The sequence below is a fragment of the Onychomys torridus genome, chromosome 12 (assembly GCF_903995425.1).
Source record: "Onychomys torridus chromosome 12, mOncTor1.1, whole genome shotgun sequence".
Classification (NCBI taxonomy): domain Eukaryota; kingdom Metazoa; phylum Chordata; class Mammalia; order Rodentia; family Cricetidae; genus Onychomys; species Onychomys torridus.
Window position 1 is genome coordinate 59860799 of NC_050454.1, and position 25499 is coordinate 59886297.

Consider the following 25499-nt stretch of genomic DNA (forward strand, 5'->3'; position numbering starts at 1 on the left):
CAAAGATACCTCCACATTAGACTACTGGCAATGGTCGAGAGAAAGCCCAAACTGACCTAGTCTGGTGATCAGATGGCCAAACACCCTACCTGTCATATTAGAAATCTCATCCAATGACAGATGGAAACAGATGCAGAGATCTAGGGCCAGGCCACAGGTGGAGCTCTAGGAGTCCAATGGGAGAGAAAGTGGAGGGATTGTATGAGCAAGAATTGTTGAGACCATGATTGGAAAAATCACAGGGACAAATAGCCAAACTAGTGGAAACATATAAAGTATGAACCAATAGCTGGGGAGTCCCAAACTGGATCAGGCACTCTGGATAAGTGAGACAGTTGGTTAGCTTGAACTGTTTGGGTTGCCCCCAGGCAGTGGGACTGGAACCTGTCCTTAGTGCATGAGCTGGATGTTTGGAGCCTGGGGCCTATGCAGGGACACTTTGCTCAGCCTGGGTGAAGAGAGGAGGGGACTAAACCTGCCTCAACTCAATCTACCAGGCTGAGCTGAATACCCATTTGAGGCCTTGCCTTGGAGGAGATGGGAATGGGGGTGGGCTGGGGAAGGGTGGGTGGTATGGAAGGAGGGAGGACAGGGGAATCTGTCAATGATATGTAAAATTAAATTAAATTATAAAATAAAAATGGTAATTGAATTCATAACTATATTCTTCATCTTAGAGTATGGTTATGTATCTGAAAAATGATGTAATTTTTCTCTATATGTGAAAATGCAAATATCAAATATTTCTCCACAATAAATATGAACTTAAATGAAAAAAAGAAAAAGAAAAAGTGATGCCATCTCAGATACTAGTGAGATTGAGGACACCAAAGTAACACAGCCAGGAAGAAATCTCACTTCATCAGATTATAACTCAATAAACAAAAGAAGCATATTAAGTGCATAAAACCAGGTCATAGAAGCCCATCGGAATAATATCATATTGCTCAACTAAAATTTGAATTGCCAGAAAGATTTCGAATGGTGTATTTCAAGTTTTAAATAAAAACTGACAACCCAGAACACTATACTTAACAAAGTTGTTTGTGATAATTGAAGTAAAAAATAATAATTTTACATGCTAAAAACAGACAAAACATTAAGAACACTAACAAATCACTATAGAAATTAATTGAAGGAATCTTACAGATTGAAAAGTAAATCCTCTAATGGGGCAGGCAATAGGTAAGAATAAAGTAACCCAGAGAAATCAACTGATTTACTATACACTGAAAGATCCCCAGGGAATAAATCTAAACATGGATGTAACTTGTTAATGAAACTTTAACAAACTAAGAAATAAATTGATGAAGACATCAAATATGAAATAATCCCACCTCCTGATTTGGAATAACTAATGTTGTAAAACATCTATCTTGTTGACAGTAATCTAAAGATCCAGTGAAATCTCAATAGAAATTCCAGTGAATGAAGTAGCTCAACATAGATCTGACACTCTAAAATTTCTGGAGAAAAAAGTATGGATCACACTTCAAGGTAAAAACATAGGTAAGAACTCTCTGAATAATTTCAGTCACTTAAAAAATAAAGTCAATAATCAACAAAATACCTTACCTGTAATCCAAATATATTATGAAGTAAAGAAAACTGTGAACCAAATGAAGAAACACTATACTGAAGAGGATAAACTCTACCAGTTCTAAATCTGACAGTGGATCAGTATCTAGAACATAAAAAGGATACAAAAGTATGAACACCAAGAAAAATATACCAATAATAAAATAGCCATGGAATGGGACAGGGAGCTTTCAAAAGAAGAAATACAAATGGCTAAAGAACATTGGGAAAGGTGTTCAACATCACTAACCATCATGGAAATATAAATATAAACTTTAAACTTTGATATTCCATCTCAGCCATGTCAGAAAAACTACCATCAAGAAAACAAAATATAACAAATGAGGGTGAAGATATAGGGTGAAAGAAAATGTTATTCTCTTTTGCTAGTGGTATGCTAATCACTTTGGAAGTCAGATTTGAAATTTTTCAAAACCAAAAATAGACATACCATATTATCCAGTTACACTTCTTGTGGACATATATCCATATGATGTATACCCTTCCACAGAGAGACTTGAGCCCCCTTTTTCATTGCTGTTCATTCATAACAGCTAGGAAATAGAATCACCCTGCATGTCCACAAACTGATGAACAGATGATGATAATATTGCACCAGTACACAACTGAAGTTTATTCAGCTCTGAGGAAAAACTCAATTTCCATTCTTCTTGGATACACACTAAAACTAGATGGTAAGTTTCTATTCCTAAAGACAAAACACACTCTGGATGTAGGACATGAAGAAATAATGCTGGAACTGACAAAATACAACTTCTCTGCTTCCTGGCATCACAGTGCCAGAAGATAGAATGTGGCTACAGGGGAAGAAAGAACATTGATCCTGTATTTGAAACCAACCTAGTATGCTATAATACTGAAATCCCAACAAGATGTACTCAGTGGTGTAGTAATGGCAAAACAGTCTGGGCAGTATCTAACTGTTCTTCGATTAGTTTTGCAGCATGCACTATAGGAAGGAATTCAGTTCTGGCATTGTGAACCTGGTCAAAAGCCCATGTCTCTGTAGGAACAGGTTCCCAAGGGGAATCAAGTGTTTGGTTTTTTTTTGCTTTTAAAAATGATGTTCAGCTATAACACCATTTTTGTACATTTATGGTTATGTCGTTAGTGCTAATCTCAATTTTGTGCAGAGATTAATTTATCTTGTCAACATGAGGAAAATGAGTCTTTTTTTGTCAAAGTGTAATACTTATTTTTCCTTCATTTCTTTTATCACATTATATTTTGATCATGTTTGTTCCTGAGCACCCACTTCTCTCAGAACCTCCTCAGTTTTATACCCACTTTACTATAAGTAGAACATCAATTCCCACCTCTAAAGCTCAGGGAGTATTGAGGATGAATGTAAATAGCTAGAGGCTGGGGAGGAATGCTGTGAAATTTTATCCTTGGAAGTTCACATGACCACTGTACTCATGAATTCACATTAGCTGTGATTATCTACACAAGATTAAGTCAATAAGGTCAATCAACTATCCAAATTTCAGCACTAATTAGACTTAGTGGATTATAAACAACAAGAGAAGATGAGTTTTGAAAGGAGGTTGTTAGGTGAGGTTGGGTGGAGTGATGGATTGTTTGCATTATGAAGTTGATATTGTCAAAATTAACAAAAGGTATTCTGTTAAAAAATAAATTCATTATCACCTTTTTTAAAAAAAGAATCAAACAGTATTCTTATGAATTATTTTCCTTTTTAATATAAATATTGATTAAGAGGATACTACAATATTGCTATGGTTATAATAAAGCTTTCCAAATGATTAATCAGCATTTATAGAAGAAGCTGAGAATTTGTTAATGGTCACATCATGGTCTGGTGTTATTTAATGTGAGTCATCCATTTATCACTTGCCAAAAGCAGAGGCTTATAAGGAAGAAGAAAGTTGCTTGAGAGACCAAAATAATTGCTTCTATAAGAAATTTGAGACAAAAATAGTTGACTAGAAGAAGGAAAAGAAAAAGTGAACAATCAAAACATTAACTTTTGCAGATCATTGATTTGAAGGATAGATAACAGTGATCTTTAAGGACTGACTTATAGGTATAAAGATTTAGCTGGTTGGAATCAAACTTGACATAGCTTTCTATTTATTCTCCTTCAGTTTCACTACAGTGAAAGGGTTAAGATCTGCATAGTGCTTTACATTTAATTCAGAATGCATTTTCAATAAACATCATTTTTCTTTCATTTGCAAACCTGAGGTGCCACCAGAATGCAAAGCTATCCCCACAGGGGAAAAATGAATTGGCGATATTTTGAATAAATCTAATGTTTGTTGTACTATCTCTAGTGCCTTTTGCCCCATGGTCCTCTGTTTATTTTCTTTATTTAAAAACAAAAACAAACAAACAAACAAACAAAAAAAGAAAACAGTTTCAGGATCAAGAAAAAGTACAAAGGAAAACATGTTTTGTCATGCTGAAATAATTTCCTATCTAAAAATTTATATAATGTAAGCTTCAAATGAAGAATGAGCCTCATAAAGAGACTCAGATGGAGTCTGATTTACCCTGATGAATTTTTAATACCTTGTTATGAGGTTTACAAGGAAGGCAGAGGCTTTCTGCAGAAACTGATAAAGCTACAGGACAGAAGTTAAATGCCAAGTCCAAGGTAATGAAGGATAATTAGTTTCTGAATCTTCACCTTACTGTTTTCTGATACTCTAACAGTATCCAAGACAGGTGAAGATAGAAATACAGATGGCAATACAGAAAAATCATTCCCTGTGTTGGTAAGTTTCAGTTTCTGGTTGTTGGCTGAGTTCTGTGCTGAAGTTCTCATCCATCTATGATATTTAAAGAAAATGTCTGAATAAATCACTGGTTGAAATAAGCCAAGGTGAAAAATTATATAATGTAAGCTTTCCTGAAAGGAAACAAATTAAAATGTCGACAGAGGAAACAGATGCTTGTACGAACGAAGAGAAAATGCCATGACCATACAGAAGTCAAGTAGCTTCATGTGAGGAAGCAGAGGCTTTAGAGGAAGTCAGGTCTAATGATGAAATGACATTGGTCACTCTCCTGGGGGGAAATACCCAAATATTTATTGATAAGCCACACAGTCTCTGGTATTATGTTATGGCATATTTTGCAAGCTAGCTAAGACATTCCTACAATCCTTAGGAGGATTTCATCATTTAGGAATCTTTTTTTTAACCTAAAAATTATCATGGTCTAGTTAGAAATGTGTCCTTGTGAGGAAACACAGAACTAAACAATAAAGTTCCTTCACTATTGAACCACATAAGGATTTTAAAGCACTCTTTCTTAACTTTACACCACAATTACATTGGTATTTTAAACATCTTAGCATGTAGGCCATAACACTACAGGGACAATTTTGTTGTATAATTAGGACAGTATTACTATTTTAATGCCTAAAATTATAGGCGTTTTCAGCAACAAAACATGATAAAATGAAAAACTAGCTGGGCGGTGGTGGCACACTCCTTTAATCCCAGCACTCGGGAGGCAGAGGCAGACAGATCTTTGTGAGCTCGAGGCCAGCCTGGTCTACAGAGCAAGATCGAGGAAAGGAACCAAAACTACACAGAGAAACCCTATCTCGAAAAACAACAACAATAACAACAACAACAACAACAAAAGAAGGACTATTGCTTACCAGAACAGTATAAATAATTTTTACTGTTAATAATATTGTAACATTATAGATAATAATTTCACTAGCATGAATAATAGTTTACATAACATCAACATATTAAAAGTATTTTTTAAAATGTAATTCTTACTTTTTTTCTTTTACCAATTCTGGTAATAATTATACATTATGTTTCAAATATTCTTAAATTTTCATAATTTTGCAGCTGTCATAGACAATAGATAAGAAAATAGTGTTGGAAACCTAAAAAATGTAATGAAATCATTAACATAGTTTAATACCATAGCTTAATATTTTTAACTTATGGAATGTGTCACTGTTTACCCATGCAATTTCAGATGTAAATTACACAGCTCTGTTTCTAAAGGAAAACACATAGATTGATGGAGAACATTTTGATTCTAATTTTGTATAAGATGTCATAACCACTGTCAGAATTAGAACATCTAAAAAACATTTACAGACCAGATAAAAATACAACACATTTGTTCTGAAAAGTTAAATAACTCCCTAATAAGCCAGAGATTTGGGCAGTAAATTGAAAAGGTGAGAACTGTCTAAGTAATGAGCTGATGTTCTTTCAACTTCTTTCTCTTTGGCTGTTTTCCACACAGTAGCACACAAAAGAGTAAAGACAGAAAAGATAGAACCATGCACATTTTACAGTACTGCAAAGTTGAAAATAAAACTGAAGACCAGATCTGATGAAGTTACCAGAACTGAAGTGACCACACTACAGGGAGATGAAGATAAGGAAGAATATAGGTGAATTCATCATAAAACATAGGGATGATGAATGCTTTTCTTATCAAAAGAAGCTTAGAACCTGGGAGGTGGTGGTGTATGCCTTTAATCCCAGCACTTGGGAGGCAGAGGCAGGAGGATCTCTGTGAGTTCCAGGCCAACCTGGGCTACAGAATGAGGTCCAGGAAAGGCACAAGGCTACACAGAGAAAGCCTGTCTCTAAAAACAAAAACAAACAAACAACAAACAAACAAAAGCTTAGAATTGAAAGTCGCAAAATTTGACATCTGTAAGAACTAAGTTGAAATGATAAATATCCATTTCAAAAGATTAAATCAAGCCAATGTATAAATGTTAGCACTTCTTAGAAACGTTGCCCCCTTATATATCAATTTTAAAATTCTGTTTATAAAACCAACTGCTTGGGAATTTGTGATTTTACATTTTAATGTAATGTATACATGTGTTTTTAGATTGTAATACCATGTTAAGCTTACATTTAATGTTTAATTATTTTTATAAGAAAAACAAAGGCACAGTGCAATATGCTCATACTTGTATATCATCTTTCAAATATTCTTGTTGCTCTCATTATCAATTTCAATAGGTTTAGGATTTGATCTGAAGTAATTGACTCAAATACTAGATGAAAAAGTGGTAATATATGAAGGGAACATGTAGCCATATGTAAAGGAAAAGGACATATACTAGAGGTTCTTGACATGGAGTAATCAAATTGTGAATCATAAATGAATGTGAAAACACCACAACTGTTTAACACTGAACCAAGCAGTAAGGTGGATGTAAAACCCTCATGAGAACATGGATGCCAAACAACGCCAACCCACAATTTGTTTGTTTTAACAATATAGAATTCAAAAATTTGATAAAGCCTGACTAAATTTGATTAAAAAATTATCTGATGGAGAACTAAGTTTCTTCATGAAACTGAAGCCAATATATTTTTTACAGATCTATGGGAGGATTATTTTACATGCTTTACCTTATGACATATTTATCACTAAAATGTTTGAAATAGTGTCATTTTAGTAGGTAGTTCAAAGAAATAAGATTCAAATGACATGCTTGACGCTCTCAATTTTTTTCTTTATTAATCACAGTAATGAATATCCAAATGATAACCTAAATCACTAAGGTGTCACAGATATTGGTAGGAAAATACACCTTATTCATACTACTTCATGTGTAGACTAGTAGATTTTCTCCAGTAATTACCCAGTTGTACAAAAAAAAAGATCTTTTTTCTTTGCTCTCAATTTTTTTTTTTTTAATTTTATTTTGAATAGGAGAGGTTGCAAGGGCAGAGAGCATATAGGAAGGAATGTGGAGATGATTGCAATTGAGATGCCTGATGTAAAAGCATCAAAGAGTAAATTAAAAGTTAAAAGAAGAGCACAGGAGTCTAATTTCTTTTTTATTCTGTTTTGTTTTGTTTTCTAAACAGGGCTCCACTGGTTAGCTCTTACAGTCCCAGAACTTACTCTATAGAGTAGACGGGCCTCAACCTCACAGAGATCCACCTGAGTCTCCTTCCTGAGCACTGGGATTTGTGTACACCATCAAGTTTAATTCTTAATTTATAATCCTGTGTTCTTGAAGCTTAGCTTTGAAAAGTAGCCTCTTACTATTCAGATAGTATAAAGTAGTGCTCAACAAACGACATTGTTCAGGTTCTTCTAATTTTTCTCAAATGTGCTCTGTCTGTATCCTTTGGGAGTTTATCACTATCATCAAAGGAAAATAAAGTATTTTACAAGTAATATAAATTGATACTTGATTTTAAAACACATTATTGGAAGAGCTGCATATTTTTTCTTAGCTAATTTGTGCCCAGCTTGTATTTACTATGTACTTGACTTTGAAATGTATGTAAAAGTTGTTAACCAAATGAATATATTACTTTTGTATTTTCCTTTGTTTGGAATGAGCAGCTGCTATTTAACCCAAAGGCATAGTCCATTAATTACTCCACTTTTATTATAACTATTTACTTGCCTTTGTCCACAAGATGTATTTACACATCCTGAGTTTTTGTAATTACTCATATATTACCCAGCTTATCTTTTTGCAGGTATTCCCTGCCACTGGAGAGTTCATTTGCATCATAGGTACATTTCCCCTCCCTTGTTGCTCTAAATGGGGACAACTAGGACCTCTTATCTCAAACTAGAAGAATCATTTCCATGCTTCTACACTAAATCCTGCCCTGTTGAACATCTTAGCAACTGCTTTCTCTCTGTAGAAGTGAGATTTATCCCAATAACTTGAAAAAAACTTCTTCTATGTTTGGTACTATGATTTATTTATGAACTTTATCCTAGAAAATAAGTAAAGAAAAGAAATGAGAGAGGATAAAGAAGATAAGATGGAAAGAAATAAGAGAAAGGTGGATATAGAGAATTTTTAACCAGTGTGTGAGTGTGTGTGTGTGTGTGTGTGTGTGTGTGCGCGCACGCGCGTGTATGTGTGCAGTTATGATATTTTTTATAAAAAGGCGTCTGTTTAGTTATATCAATTTTGTGTTCCATTATTTTGTGAATGATAAGTTATAGACATATTAATTTAAATAAATTCACCCAAGGATGACACCAAAAAAGTGCTAGAGTGTATGTAGGAAATTCCAGAGGGCTTTAATCCTACACTAAGGCAAGGAAGGAATACTGAGAGCAGAAGAAACAGTCAGTTTCCCAGGAAAAGGACTTCAATTGGTTATCCAGCATCAAATTGTGAGCCCTTAAAACACACAAACAAGTACTACCTAAAAACTGAAAAGATGAACAGATTACATTTAGGCATTCACTGTTATATATATACATATGTACATATATGTACATATATAAAACAGTGAATGGGAAAAGGCCACAAACTTGAAAGAGCAAAGAGGGGTGTATAGGAAGGTTTTTAAAGAGAAAAGGGAGGAAGAAATGCAACTCTATTACAATCTCAGAAAAATAATTCACAATAATTAATGAACTTTTAAGTTTATATGTGATCCAATTGTTAAAAAAGTAGTTGAAAAATGAATACTTCAAATTCCAAGAACTCACTTTACTATGTGAAGTAAATCACTACGTTTTCCAGTGTATACCTAATTTTAAAATATCTTATTATATTCCAAATAAATAAGGTTGAAATAACTAGAACAGAACTGAGATGGTACTCTAAAACAAACAAGATATACTCTTGTTCTTTAAAAACAAAATAGATAAAATATAGTCTTTTGTTTATTTTTGAGGTTATAATTTAATTATGATATTTTACATGTAGACAGAATCTGAACTGGATTTGCTGTGGTGGCCTGCATGAGGTCCCTCTAGCAGTTTTGGGAGGACAGAGGCAAAGGATTACTTTGTCTGTCCCTTGTTGATCTACATTCATTGGTCCAATGTTTGCCCTTACCACAGCTCTTACATACTCCAGAAGGGAGGGGCATTTTGTTGCTATTGTTCTTGGAATATACATTTTTTTTTTCTAGGAATGCCCTGTTTACACTCCCTTTTCAAATGACCTTGCTTTCCATACCCAAAACATCTGACAATCCTCAAACCTTTTGAAATCGCTTCCCCTATCTACATATCAACATGGCCATGAGACTCAACATTAATTGCATCCCTGATCCAGTCCTCCAAGGATGCAGATCTTGCCTTTAATGGCCTGATTATTATTTTGCATGCTGCATTCGCATTTGCGTTCTCAAAAGCCAAAGATTCAATTATTATCTGTCTAGCTTCTGCATCCAGGACCATTCTATTTATTGCTGAGGACAGCCTTTGTAAGAAATTGGTGAAGGATTCTTTCGGGTCCTGTATAACTTTCATGAATGACTCAATTTTATTTCCTGCTTCCTCAATTCTGTCCCATGCATTCATGGCTGCCATGCAGCATAGAATTAAGGTTTGGTTATCTGATAAACATTGTCTTGAAATGACCACCCAAACACAACCTAAACAAGGGTAACACTAATGAACATACCAAATAGAATTGGATAATCTCCCTTGGACTAAACTCTACACAAAGAACTATGGGTAACTGAATAAAGCTGGGGTCAGGAGAGGTGATCCTCCCTAGGGAAGATGCAATATATTGTTAGACACTGAAAACAACAGGTGAAGTTGAACTTCCTTTTCTGAATCACTTCTATCAGCCCCACAACTCCACCCAATAAAATGTTTCTGCCAACAACTTTCCTTCTAAATACCTCTATAGATATCAGAGATCTTAAAACTTTGGCCAACAGCAATAAGACTAGAAGTATAGCCAGCATAATCTTTTCTGTGAATTCTTGAAACAGGGAAATACAGCACAAATCTCTACCAAGAATAAAATGCACAGTGGCTGAGAGACATATGGTTGGAAGAATGCAAAGAATCTATAGGCAAAGGATAGAATGGAACTATTGGGCAGCATTTAGCATAGCAAAGCTCTGTCCTTTAATGTAGTATGAAGCACTGATGGTCATATACTAAAATAGATGGGGAGAATCCCATAGGAGCTGGGAGAGGAGAACTGGAATATATGTTATCAGAATATATTATATGAAACAAATCTATTTTTAACAAAAGAAAACCAATATAGGTGGACAAATATGAAATACCATAATAATTTATCTGACATAATTTTAAATTATTTTTATGGATGAAGCCAAGGATATCAACAAGCTATTACATGGCTAAGTATGGTAAACTTCTGAAAATATTAAATATGTTGTCTTTTAATGTATTACTAGGTACAGAGGCACAACTCAGCAACTCTCAAATTTGGAAGAATGAGTTAGAATAATTGCACACTGAAATAATCCTAGTCCATATGATTACACAATTATATCAGGAATCAACACACATACATACATATGCACACAATCAAGCAGTTTTACTTTACCTAAGTGATCAGATGCTTTATTGTAAATTATGAAGTTGAATACAAAGCACATACACACACACACACACACACACACACACACAATTTTACTTTACCTAAGTGATCAGATGCTTTACTGTAAGTTACAAAGTTGAATACAAAGCACAGAGTCAAAATGAAGAAGCTGTATGAGTGAGACAGCTCCAGACACTTGCAAGATGCTATTCAGGAAGAAAGCCAAGTTTGAATTTGCTGAGGTCCCTCCATCAACAAACCCAAACCATAGGTTTAAAAAGGATTTGGCATGTCTGTTTTCTGTGCCAAAATTTCTTTAAAATGCTGGAAAATATCATCTGCTAGGGTAGTTTTTTTTTTAATTCAATTTCAAAGCCTTTATTTTTCCCTTAAAAGTACGAGAGAAGAAGCTTTTCTAAAAAATATGCATTGTTTAATTTTAAGAGTTTTAAAATTATTATGGCCATGGTTATTTAAGATTACATTATATGCTAAGGTTGCACCTTTAGAATTCTACATGATGATAAGGCCAAAGAAGTATACAAAAGAATGTTTTTTATTAATTCCATTTTTCAACATGGATAAAACACAATCTTAAAATTTTGTGCAAGCAGATTAAATCCATAAATCTGAGTTTATCACACTACTTTGTATTAGGAAAGCAAGCAAGCAAGGAGTCCCTTTTCAATATCTGGGCCAAATGGAAATGGTAAGCCAGAGAGTGTTCAAATAGAGATTTCAAACAGCAGATTTACAATCTATAAATCAATGTAATTCTGTGAAAAGAACTAAAAAAAAACCAAAACATAATCTCAACATTCACCACCTGAGAAACAAAAGCAAAGTATGGGAATACTATTTAGACTACTGGATCAGACACTGAAAACCACTGGACTCAGCAGTTGAAAAGAAAGGTCATGTCAAAACATAAAGGTAAATATTGTATAATTTGTGGCACCAAAAGCATATGCAAATAACATGGAAGTGAGTATGAAATATTTCAAATCTACTCTCCTTTCAACAGATTTTCTCAGAAAATTATTCATTCTTAACTCTAGACTCATGAATTGGCAAATATAAGTATCAACTCAATACCTTTTTAGCAATTTGTTCAAAATTGAGTACCGCCATCATTCAAACAGAGACAAGCAAAGTCAATGTTCCCTATCAACCCCCAGCAATTGACAAAGAAACATAAAGTGTGCAATCCTCTTGTTATTTAATTTTGTGAAAAGAGCCTTTCTTCAAACTCACAGGGGAGAATCTGACTTCAAATCTTTCTGAACTGAGTCTATGAAGTTTGTTGATTGCTTCAGCATAATCCTTGTTTTTGAGTTCCATTTGCTTAAGACCCAATGTAGAAAACCTTCAAACTTGATATGTGTTTATAATACACACAACATATGGCACACATTGAAAGACAACAGAAATGTTTATGATTAAAATGAAGAGGGTATCATTCATAGTATTTCAGATGGATAATGCAGTATTCAAGAGGCTAAGGTAGGAGGCCAAACAGACTAAGTCCCCAAACAGACTAAGCAACATAGAGTGACCACAAACCCAAATAAAATTTGGAATATAAGGCTACCATAGATCTCTAAAGCATTGATTTAGTATGTGTATGAAGCTGTGAATTGATTCTGTGGACAGCATTGGGAAATTAAATAGCATGTTACAGTCTTCAGGATTTGGGCAACGTTTGTTTTTCTTGACAGCAATAACTGTTTGCTTTATTATAATTATATAAAAGTGCACTTGTGTTTTATATATTTTAACTTACATATAATCTATATCATTACAACAGTGCAAAAATCTACTTCACTTACTGTTAAATGAAGCATTTTTCAACATATATAGATAGATAGATAGTAGATAGGCTGATATTGTTAACCAACTTTATTAATTAAAATATTCTGAAAATAAGTGAATGTATCTCTTTGTGGAATTCTTAACAATGTTTGTTAAAATTAAATACCAATCAGATGAAACTAAAAATAAGCAAATATATGATTGGGATGGTAAAAGAAATCATTGTGTTAGAATACATGTGGAGACCATATGACTACCATTTAAAATATTTTCTGATTATACAGAAAAGGGGCATAGCATCATGATTTTATCATTCAAACCCAAACACACTTAAAATAAAATATTACATAAAATATTACATTTTATGTAAAATAATGTTTGAATATGTTCCACTATTTTAATCCAGATGCTTGTGTATTTAATTTTGTCAATAATCAGTACAATTAAAATCTTGAGAGCTTGTTTGGAGGTTCTAGCAGGGGAGTGCAGCTACTCCTATACCCTTGACTTTGTTCAGCCTGGAATGGGGGACTGAACTTACTGAATCCACCAGGTTTAAATGAATCCCCAGGGGAGTCTTGGCCCTGAAGGAGATGGGAATGGAGGGGAGGGGCTCGGGGGGATGTGGGGGCAGGGGCGGGAATGGGGAGGACAGGGGAACCAACCCATGGCTGATGTGTAAAATTAAAACAAAAATATAATAATTAAAAAAAGGAAATAAAGCTAGCCATTAAAAAAATGAAAAAGAGTCTTGCTTAAGCTGCCTTGAAGGATTCATTTTATATTCATTGAAATGATTTCTTGAACAAATTCACAGCTATGCATTTTTTATTTTGAGATGTCAGTATCTACTAAAGTAGTTATTTTCTGTATAACATATTCTAGGATATTTGTATGAAATCAATATTAGCAACTCTTTCTTTAGAAATATTTACAGTAGGCAATAAACAGGCATTGCATTAACAGCCCATATAATGATCTTCAGTTTCAGTCAACTTGAGCTCTACAGAGGTGCTTGGAGTTGGCCAATGGATACTTAAATTGATTTTGATTTGATAGAAAGAAACACAAAGGTTCAAGAGCAGTCAGTTTATAATAGTTAACAAGTAACTGAAGTAAAAGTCTCAAAATAGAAGGACCCACAAGAGCAAGAACTGTACTGTGACAACTATAGAGCTGGCTTAAATGCTAGGCAGTAGAGTTGCAACATCAGACTAAATTCAAGAATTCATAACTTTGACATTCAATGTATTCTTAATTTCAGTAGTACTTTGACATTTTTCGCATTTGTGGATTTCTCTAAGGAGTTCTGATACTGATTAAGTTGGCTAGATTGACTTTCTTTTAGCTTCTTTATGAGTTAACAATTTAAAATCACAAGAAAGCAACTTCATTGCAGTTTTTCACTCTTATAGTATTTTGGTTTTTTGCTATGGGCATTTCTTTGTGTTTACTTTTTTTTTTTATGAACTTGAGAGTGTGTTCGTCTTTAAAACGATGCTTCTATTAACAAAGTTAACAGTATATTTATCATGATTTAGTCATCAAATAAAGACAGTTCTTTCATATGCGTGCTAGGGAAAGGCTCATATAAAATATTCTGCTAGATATTTGAAAGTGGAAATGATAAAAAAGGTAAATATCACCAGTTACTAGTTACTAGGCATAGATAAAACTTATCTCCTCCAGATGATTCAGAATGAATTTCACAACTACTTAAAAAGAGTGTAAGAATTGAATCAAGAAATAGTTTCATGATTTCATTAATAGTTTAGTGAATAATTGAAATCTCTTTGGTAGGAGAGAGTATTATGGTTTTCTTGCTTTGACAATCAAGAAAAAGATGGGAAATGAATCTCTAAGCCTGTCTCTAAGAGATTATCTTTGTTACTTTAACTGGTATGAGAAGATCTAGCCTAAAACTGGGTGATGTTGGACTATGGAAGAAAGAACAAGCAAATATGCATGACTTTATTACTTTTTACTTTTAATTTCAGATGTAACCTAACCAGGTGCTTAACTTTCTGCTTTCCTTGATTTATCTGCCAAGATAAACTTGTAAGAGCTAAAATGTTTTTTAGCATAAATTGTTTGCTTTACAAGGTAATGTATTAAGCTTATTTGTGGTACAAGTTTTGTGGTAACATTGTTCTTTTCAGCCTTTCTATACTTACAGTGATGATTACCTGCATATAGATTCACTTAGGAAAAATATATTTACCTATTTATCCACTTGGGAAATGATTGAATAACAATTAAAGAATTAAGTAAGTGGCTTTGGTAAATCTACACAAATTCCTGGATTAGAGATATATTTTCCTGAGTCTTCATCTCCGCCTTCATTCATACTACAAGACCTTACAAACTTGCAGACTTACAGCAGCATTGTGATTACTGGCGGATTGAAAAGTATGAAATAAATCTTTTTAAAAGCAAAATTACAAAAAATTGTATTATCATAAATACTTTATATAACTATTAATAAATTAAATATGCGAAATCCACACCGTGATCCGCATAAACCTTAGCTCACAAATGTACTTTAAACTTTGCCAGGAGGCACTATGATGCTGAAATTATGCCATTATCTAGATGGGTAATTTAAAAGTTGTTTAAAAATTGCTTTAGTTTAATAGTTCCAAAAAAGAAAAGGTGCTTTTGAGCAGTTCACATGAAAGAGCACTAAATAATGTGTGTAGCGAAATTAGCAATGTGTAAAGTCATTGCTGACACTTAAGCATAGACATTTTCTGTTGAAATTAAATATGATTTGTAGCTAAAATTATCCAATAATCTTTGTATATGTTTCCCATTGGAACATGTATATTTGTTTACTAATAACAATCCATATAGAATAATTGTCTATACTTACTAAAACAATACTTATTCATGCAATCCCCTAAATATACCATATCTTTTCCATATATATATATTACATTGTAATGTGCAATGTGTACAACATAAATGATATGTATGTGACTATATATATGTGCTTAATTTACTATAGTGTATTTTTATTTCTTCATATATTGAAGTGGTCTGGTGATAGTGTTTGCTCATACAGCAAATATTGGACAATTGAAAATGGCTTCCTGGTACTTTCCTATAATATGTGATAAGGTTTGAAATATATAACTTACATAACTTAAATTGCTAACATAATTGATTTCTACTTCATAAATCCTTATTGATCTGGAGTGAATTAAATCTAGAAATTTGTGTTGCTTGGACATGGAAAATATTTCACTTTGTGTGGAAAAGAAACCATGGAACTTTCAGTTTTTAAGTTAATTTCCAGAAAAGATTGGTCTCCCAGACGGACAACTGACAGCAAAGAGTTGTGGGGGAGAGAAGTGTATTTGTCTTTAGTGTGTGATAACTGGTAAGCTTCCCTAGTCCTAATACATAAGTTCTCTGACACTCTCAAGCAACAAACCTCAGATGATCTCAACGAGCCACACACAGAAGACATGAAGATGGGCAGTGTATTTAACAACTTTACAGATTCAGGCATCCACCAGGAAGGGCAGAGTGCTGATGGAGTGCAAAGACCAATTTGTAAACAATAAGAAAAAGCAGGCCCCACCCTCCCTTTCCATTTCCTATACATCTTCTAGGTCTCACTTTTCCCTCTTGTTTCTTGTTTGTCTTTTCTCAACACAAACCATACTCTATCATATCTTAGTTTCATATCCCTTTTATGTTTTAATCTTATTAAGCACTGGTCTCAGCAGCAAGAAAGATTATAATCAAAATTTCTAGATTTGATTATAATCAAAATTGACTAGAGAAGGGTCGATTAGCAAGATTTGGTAGAGGGTGTAACTAGCTTGTAGTTGGAGTTTTCCTGCCTGGCCCACAGTCAGGACAAATCTCTCTCACCCGCCAGTCCCACAGTCGCTCAGACCCAAACAAGAAAGCACACAGAGACTTATATTGCTTACAAACTGTATGGCTGTGGCAGGCTGCTTGTTATCTACCTTTTCTATCTTAAATTAACCCATTTCTGTTAGTCTACACTTTGCCACATGGCTTGCGGCTTACCAGTGTCTTTACATGTTGCTTTTCATGGCGGTGGCTGGCGGTGTCTCTCCCCAGCCTTCTACTTCCCAGAATTCTCTTCTCTCTTGTCCCGCCTATACTTCCTGCCTGGCCACTGGCCAATCAGAACTTTATTTACACAGAGCGATATCCACAGTACTTCCCCTTTTCTTTTTTTTTTTTAAGGACGGTTTTAACTTTTACATAGTAAAATTATATATAACAAAACAATTACCAAGCAAGAATTACAGGTACAATATTAAAGAAGATATCCTATCTATCTTATATTTGTGAGTCTAAGGTTTTATATCTAACTTATCTTGTATCATAACTGAGGAAATTATAACTATTCTTCAACCACATCAAAGACCTCAGAAGGATATAATATTACCTGAGAACCAGGAGAAGGGTGCAAGCATTTCTCGGGAGTCTTGCAGGGTAGACAGAGACAGCTGGCAGCCTGGAAAGTCACCTAATGTTTCTTTGTAAAGTTGGGGCATTTGTCTTCAGCCTACAGGGCTAGAGTCTCTCGGTCACTTCTCTCAGTGTCCTGTAGAATGTCTGGCAGTTTCCTCTGCGAAGCAGGAACCTGAAGGACCATTTTGTCAAGCAAAGTTTAGTGGTCACCTTTCTATGGGTCCTGCATGTCCAGTCGATCAAGCAGTCCAGGCAAGAACAGTTTCTTGCCCAAATGGCTATTTTTGCCAAGGTGAAGATAAGATATGAAGTGTCTTCAATGCCCATCCTCCTCTCTGAAGTAAATCGGTGTTGCCAGGAGCAGACATGTCTCACTGTCCAGAAAGTCTAAATTTTAAAAATATTTTAAATGCCACATTCTGTAGACCTTTGAAGTGTTTGAAGATTACCTGTCTATCTGAAATATCTCTGTGTATACCTAGAAGACTTAACTAACATGGCTATGAGTATGATTATCATAGATGACCAGTTATTAATCTATTTTTAATTATCCATTACAATTTTAAATGAGCTATACAAACACAATACCTTAAACATGAGTAGAAATATATACATAGTATAACAAAATTAACTTTAAGTTTGTATCAGTAGACTAAAATCTATACCAATGTAAAACATTTTAAATGAGTTGTTGCTCTTTAGAAGTAAGTTCATTAATCTACCCTTTCATCCTATCATATCTATATCATATCCCCTTTTTATCTTTAGAAAGAGATTGCATTTATAATCAACCTGTTTAAAATAAAATAGTGGTTTTTCTCTGTCCCGCACCAGAGGGCTCTTCTGATTTGGGACACAAGAATCTCTTAACCTTTTCTTTTAAAAATACGTCTGGGTTTAGAGAAGGAGTGAGCCAATTACATCTCCAAAGCCAGCTTGATAATTTTGGGAATGTGGGCGTAGTTTCTCTTACTACTTCCTGCTGGAGGGGGGCGCTGTATCTTATGGGGACATAAAGAAAGTTTTAGGATTATGGAGTAGTCCATTAGGGTGAACCTCTGAGCCAGTTGCCTTGAAACCATTCTGGATGTTGGATCATCTGGGCCATGGTGTCATTGGAGACCTTTCAGGTGGTCTTGGCTGATCAAACCTGATGTATCTTAATCTGGAACAAATCTACAGCCTCTGGTTTTCTGTGGAAACAAAAGCAGAGACTCCTTTCCAAAGCAACATATCCTTATATCCAAATTTTGAAGTTAAGGTACCTTTAAAATTTACATGCTTGTTTAACTCAACAGCTTTTACGATCAAATCTTTTTCTGTAGTTAAAAATCCCAAAGACAAGACAAACCAGATTCTCTGTGTAATATCCATCTTTGTAAGACTGAAACACTGCTGTGACTGCTGGCTCCGCCCTGCCCGGCTAGCTCAGTCGGTAGAGCATGGGACTCTTAATCCCAGGGTCGTGGGTTCGTGCCCCACGTTGGGCGCGATTTGTAGTTGGAGTTTGCCTGCCTGGCCCACAGTCAGGACAAATCTCTCTCACCCGCCAGTCCCACAGTCGCTCAGACCCAAACAAGAAAGCACACAGAGACTTATATTGCTTACAAACTGTATGGCTGTGGCAGGCTGCTTGTTATCTACCTTTTCTATCTTAAATTAACCCATTTCTGTTAGTCTACACTTTGCCACATGGCTTGCGGCTTACCAGTGTCTTTACATGTTGCTTTTCATGGCGGCGGCTGGCGGTGTCTCTCCCCAGCCTTCTACTTCCCAGAATTCTCTTCTCTCTTGTCCCGCCTATACTTCCTGCCTGGCCACTGGCCAATCAGAACTTTATTTACACAGAGCGATATCCACAGTACTAGCTGGCATCTAGTATGCTCTGTTCATCTGTAGCTGGGTCTAACCTAGCTTGAGGCAGCTAAGACTTTATTCCTTATGTTCCATGTATTTTAGAGAGTCACAGAGAACAATTTCTTTCATTATTTACTATGCCTACATAGGAACAAAGTGACTAACTGTTGTTAAATCTGAAGCAATATTTGTCAAGTTTCTCCCTTTAAGATATTCTAATGATGTATCCTTTTGAAAAAATTCAATACAAATATATCTTTTTTTATAAAGATGATTATAGACAGATATACGATAGGTAGACAAACAGACAGATAGAAAGATGATAATATTTTTTCATCTGCCGATATCTGGTTCAGGCCAAAAATGGAAACTTATACACCATGTATACACAAAACAGTTATTCAGCTGGCACTCACATTATGTCACAATAAACCAATCATAATTTGGAAATGCATACAAAGCACCAGCTGACCAAACAACAAAGTGTGGTAAAATGAAACACTGTACTGTTACATTCAAGTGATAAATACTAATTGGAAACTATGTCTCTGCCTGGCCTTATAAATGATATCACACTGTATGTGTTTTGCTCAGACAAAGGAAAAATTAAATTTGAAATATAATTTTATTAGTATCCATTGCTTTCACATAATTATAAAATGAAATAATCATAATTGAAAAACTATGTATGTCTCTATGTACATTTGCCATATATAGTCAAATGACAAATGCTAGTCCATGTTAGTGATTTCAAATTTATCTCTTTCCAGAAAAGTCATTATAGTTCCTACTCTTGTTCATTATTATTTTTCCAACCCAACACTGAGCATTTGATAGTCACATCTACCATTGATTCATTCAATACATGAGGGCATATTAATATTGGGATATATTGATAAGGGTATAAGGATGATTACCCTGTATCATGATAATTTTGTCAAAATTGTGTTTTATTTTCCATTTCCACTTATTTTTTTTTCTTAAGAACTCTCCTGCAGCATGAATCTTAAAAGGTCTTATTAATTAACTCAAACCTGAGGCTAGTTATTGGGGTGAGTTCTGGAAGATCAGAGAAGCAGAACAAGCCACAGTTTCCTCACCTCGCCAGTTCCTCAGCTTGTCTTGTTTCCTCAGACTACAAGATTCTGAGTCCTCATCCAAATCGATTTCAGCTGAACTGTGCTGCTCCGAAGCCTAAAAGCTAAACCAGCAAAGGCTTAACTAGCTCTGGTGTCTGGTTTTTACACCTTATATATCTTTCTGTTCTCTGCCATCACTCCCTGGGATTAAAGGCTCTCTTTCTGGGATTAAAGGTGTGAGTCACCATGCCTGGCTGTTTCCAATGTGGCTTTAAACTCACATAGATTTGCCTGACTCTGCCTCCTGAGTGCTAGGATTAAAGACATGTGCTACCACTGCCTATCCTCATGTTTACTATTGTGGTCATCCTGTTCTCTGATCCCAGATAAGTTTATTTTGGGGAACACACAATATTTCAGGGAACACAATACCACCCACACTCTCCACCTCCTGAAAAAGTATGTGGATACCTACATTTATTCTCTGTTGAATTTACTTAATCTTAAATTATGTTGAGTGGCTTTTTACCTGAGTAATTTGTATTTTAAGCATAGAAGTTATTTTAGGTGTCTTAAATATTATAATTTCATAAAAGATAAGTTATTTGATTCATTGTATATTATAATGTTATGTGAATGTTACACACTGTGCAGAGTAATTAGTGTGCATTTGTCCTATGCACTGGAAGTCATAGTTAACAAAAGAGGCCAAAATTTGACACAATAGAGATTTGTGTCTTAGTGGCTCAGACAACCAATAGGTTCAAATAGAAATACCTAGTATGATGTGTATTCTTTTTCAGGATATCTTGATGTCTCATAGAGTCATGAGAAGGGCTAATATGAACGTGATTTTGGTACAGGGAAAAATCATGGGAAATGCGATGATACACAGAAATTCCTCTGTTGCTCTGCTATTTTAGAAACAGATACCAGGTGAAGAGAGATAGTAAGTTCCAGAAGGACACTTTCATATCTATAATATAGGGGCTTTTTGATCCCTGATCAATATTAACAATAGTTGCTATGATAAAGTAACCCTAAAATGTAAACACTCTCAGATTTCCTGTCTCAACACATGTTAACTTCCTCTTGCATATTCATATCATGATGAGAAATTGCAAAGTGTTATACAGCAAAGTATCTATCCACAGAGAGCCAACATTATTGTGTTCAGATCTTCAACTCCTAAAATTGTGAGATAAATATAACCCAACTCTTTAATAACATACCAGGCCTTTGGTTTTTATTACAATGGTAGAAGAATTTACTACTTCAGATAGAAACTGTAAGTAGCAATGAAACAGTTAGCTACACATATATCAGTCTATAGATGAATATCATATTTACTAAATTTATATGTAGTCTTTACTTATACTGTAATTAGAAATATAATATAGTATAGTGTATATAGAAATATAATATAGTATATATAGTATTATAAGAAAATAATATATTATGTCAACTAATGAATGTAATTTATTTTCTAATGAGTCAGAACTATTTTTGCAATTTATACAACATGTAACTATTTATGTCAGGGATAAATGCTACCAACTCTATTGTCATTTGGCTATGTCATTTTATTGTTCATTCAGATTATTTTCATGACCCTAAATAGCCACACAAAGTTATAAATACATATATGTGTATTCTTATTGCTGCTGTTTGAAGTAAGTATCCAAAGTAAGTGATTATTGACATGGAAATAAGCAATCTTGTGATCTCACGTCTCATGATTACTACAACACAAGTGGAAAAATTCTTTGTAGTGAGGTACAGGGAGAGATATGAATTGACAGAGATATAGTGGAAATTGGAAGGGAGTGGAGTGATTCTGATCATATCACATACAGTTTTGAAATTCTGAAGAATAAAAAAAAAATCCTTAAAATTAACAGATATATTCCTGTCACAGGAACTATCAGTGGGAATCTCACCATACCATGCAAAGACTATCGTGTCAGTAGCTTTCAGAAAGCATGTAAGCATGCTGAAGCAAGCAAGCGTTGCTGCTGGCAAAGACTGAAGAAATAAAGCCATCCATCTTATTGGGTTTAAGACTAAGTGCTCAAGCAAAGCTTGATGCTGGATGGTAATTGTTTAGGAAGAATGTGGCAAGGAGAACTTGGGATAAATTCCAGGTGTAAGACACTATGGTTACATCATCACCTGACTGAAATACTCACAGCCTCTTTGTGGAGATTTGGAAGCATCAGAATTCTGTGAAATTTCAAAACTTCACAAGATAGAGATCCATGGTTTACTCTGGGAAACCATGGGAGAGGCTGACTGCACGAAGTATATCATCTCCCCATTGCTCAGCCAAATTTCTACCATATATCCTGTAAAATCCCCAAGGTTAGCAGGTCATTGCACCTCCAATTTCTGGTACCCAATCTCCTATACAAGGATCTCTGCATTCTTCCTTCCCGCTCATGGAACACCAATATGTAATCTTAAACCCTGAAATACAAAAATAAATTTAAACTAATCCTCCCATTGTTCATGAAAATTATTCCTCAAACTCATGAGAAAAGAACCCAGAATTATCGATTTAGTAAAAATTGTATGCTACTGTGAGTTTCTAGAACTCTAATTGTTGAGTTAATGCACTTTTGAGGCTAATAGTTCTGTGTTGCAGTCATGGATTCCCACTTTTCTTGCATCACCTGGAAGTGTTTCTTCTCAATATCTAAATTACAGATAACTCTATAGTTGTATAACCTATATTTGAGAGTGAAGGATGACCTGAGAGGGTGAAGCTCTGAGTGCAATAGTATTTTGATATGACCATTACCATGATGAGGAAGCCTCAGATTCCTAAAAAAAAAAAAAAAAAAAACAAGCAAACAAACAAAAACAACAATGAAAACAACAAAACAAAACCCAAAATTAGGAGTAAGGAAGACTATGTACCATCAACAAGTCTATAAAAAAGATAAAATTTAGTATAATTCTGTACCAGAAATTTGTGGAATAGCCTAGATAAATTTCTGATCATGTTCTGGGCAAACCCTTGCCTGTTCCCAAGAGCCTGAGTAAGATTCTCTGAGTGCTCTCATGTCTGAGTGTATCTAGGCCTCGACAACAAGGTAATAATACACTGCACTTGGCTCAAACTTCCTTTTAGGTAATTTCATTGTTTTTTGTCATAGAATGCAACTGTGGAAAGTTAAAAATAAGACCACTGTCTAGCCTGCAGATAACTGGTATTTCTCATGTGATATTTTCTATCTTTAATTTTTTTTTTCTAGTTCCAACCGTTTGTTGTGATAAAATACCCTGACAAAAAGCAACTTAGGGAAGAGATGGCTTCTTTTAGCTCTCAAGTCCAGGCAACAGTCTGTCACAGGAAAGTCAAGTGAAAAGGATCATAAATAAATCAGCTTGTTAGAGCACATTCACAGCAAAGACCAGAGAGAAATCAATGCATGCCTGCTGTTTGCCTACTTGTTTGTGCTCAGCTCAATTTCTCCACTCTATTCTAGTTTAGGATCCCCAACTGAAGAAATGGACTGCTCACAATTGGCTAGTTGATGTTAGGTTGGTTAACTATGATAATCATCCAGTCATGTTCACAAGCTTACAGAATGAAGACTATGTTTATTAACTTTATTTCAGGTTTTATTTTAGATATGCAGACTGTAGCATTCACAAAATGATGCTTACATTGGATACTACTTGTCTGCCCTTTATTTAAATCCTTGTTTCTTCAACTTCATAATCCTTTGAGAGCATTTTACTTGATAAATTTTAATATTACACAACTATTCTTTATGGCCTGGACTCATTTTCTATCTGAAATTTCTTTGTTTTTGTTATCACTTGTACTGTTATGCCCAGATCATGACCCTAAAGAGACCACCAAAGACCATGGATGTCCATAATGCAACAGCAAGATTTATTTTGTTTGAGTTTACAAGTCTAGACGGGGAACTTGTTCCTCGCCCCAATATACTGAGGCAGGAAGGAGTTGTTCTTTCTTTGTGTGGCTAAGTATTTAAAGGCTAAAATTACAAGCCCTTCAGGGCGGTTGTGGGGTTGGCTTGGGTGCTACTGGGATTGGTTTATTTTATCTCTGTTCTTTTTTAATTGGGTGAGGGTATGTAACCTTTGAATTTATTGGTTGGGGTTCACAATTATCATTTTGGAGATTTGTTCTTGAGCTGCCATGGGGGCTGGCTGGCCTAGCACATACTGACTGTGGGGACTGGCTCAGTGGTCCAGTCTCTGTCCTTGAGCTGCCATGGACATAGTGAGGGGTCCCAGACAGACACCTGGCTAAACCTTGAGCAGTCAGAGTACATGCAGAAAGGGAGCTACTGCAAGGACTGTGTCTTTTGTTCACGGCCCTCCCAGAAGCTGCTTGCTCAAGTTTCAAGAAACTGAAATGGAGGCCTGATCTCTGAGAGAAGACTGAGCGGCCTGTTATGGCATCTGCTAGGTCCTTTCAGTACAAAAATCCAAATTTTCATCCATGTCACTTGTCTTTTATCAGATTGATAGTTTTTGGCTCAAGCTACCTTAAGGTTCCAAATTTATTAAATGAATCATTATAGTGAATAATTCTACTTTATTGTGTATTCTTTCATAAAAATTTTCACATATGAATCCCTTTTCTACAATTTAAGGTTTTTTTGAAATGGATTATACCACCTGCCCCCTTGCCTTTGATTCTGTGAGGACTTCCCACATGCCATCCTGGAACTCCTGCCATGTCCTCCCTACTCTCAAGTTGAAAGCCTCTTTTCCCTTTTCATTACAGACATACACACAAACATACTTGTATGTACTACATGCATTCAAAATATATAAAGACAATCTGCTACATCCATTTTGTTGTTTGTGAACATACAGTTTCAAGGCTGGCAACTCTTTCTTTTAAAGGTAGAGATTGACTCATGTCTCTCTTGTAATGCTAGTCTTTGAATACCACAGTACTTTTCAGTGTGTCCATGTTTAAGTTAGGAGTTTACTGGAAAATATTCACTCAGTATTTTCCCGTAGATAATTTAGTATTTACCCTGAATGTCTATTTTTATTTACCATCAGCATTATGCATTGCTATATGGTCATCTGTTGTGAGATATTCCTCTACACTCTGTGAAGATGTGTCACTGTGACTGGTTTAATAAGGAGCTGAATGGCCATTAGCTGGACAGGGAAAGGTTAGGCAGGATTTCTGGGAATAGAGAGCTCTGGGAAGAAGGAAGGAGGAGTTGCCAGTGAGAGGGAGAGGAAGAAGAATGGAGAGTACAGAGTTAAGATAACTGAACCACATAAAAGAACATAAAATAAAAAAAAATGTGGGATAGTTTCAGTTATAAGAATTAGTTAGGAACAAACCTAAACTACAGCCAAGCTTTTGTAATAATAATGTCTCTGAGTCTTTTTTTTTTGTGAGCTGGTGGCACCCCAAAATA

At 34.9% G+C, this 25499-nt stretch overlaps 1 non-coding gene across 1 annotated transcript; it reads left to right on the top strand.

Moving 5' to 3' along the window:
• Positions 1 to 18554: 18554 nt before the first annotated feature.
• On the top strand, positions 18555 to 18627 carry Trnak-cuu. Its single transcript has one exon. It is a non-coding gene; the product is annotated as a tRNA-Lys (tRNA).
• Positions 18628 to 25499: the final 6872 nt, after the last annotated feature.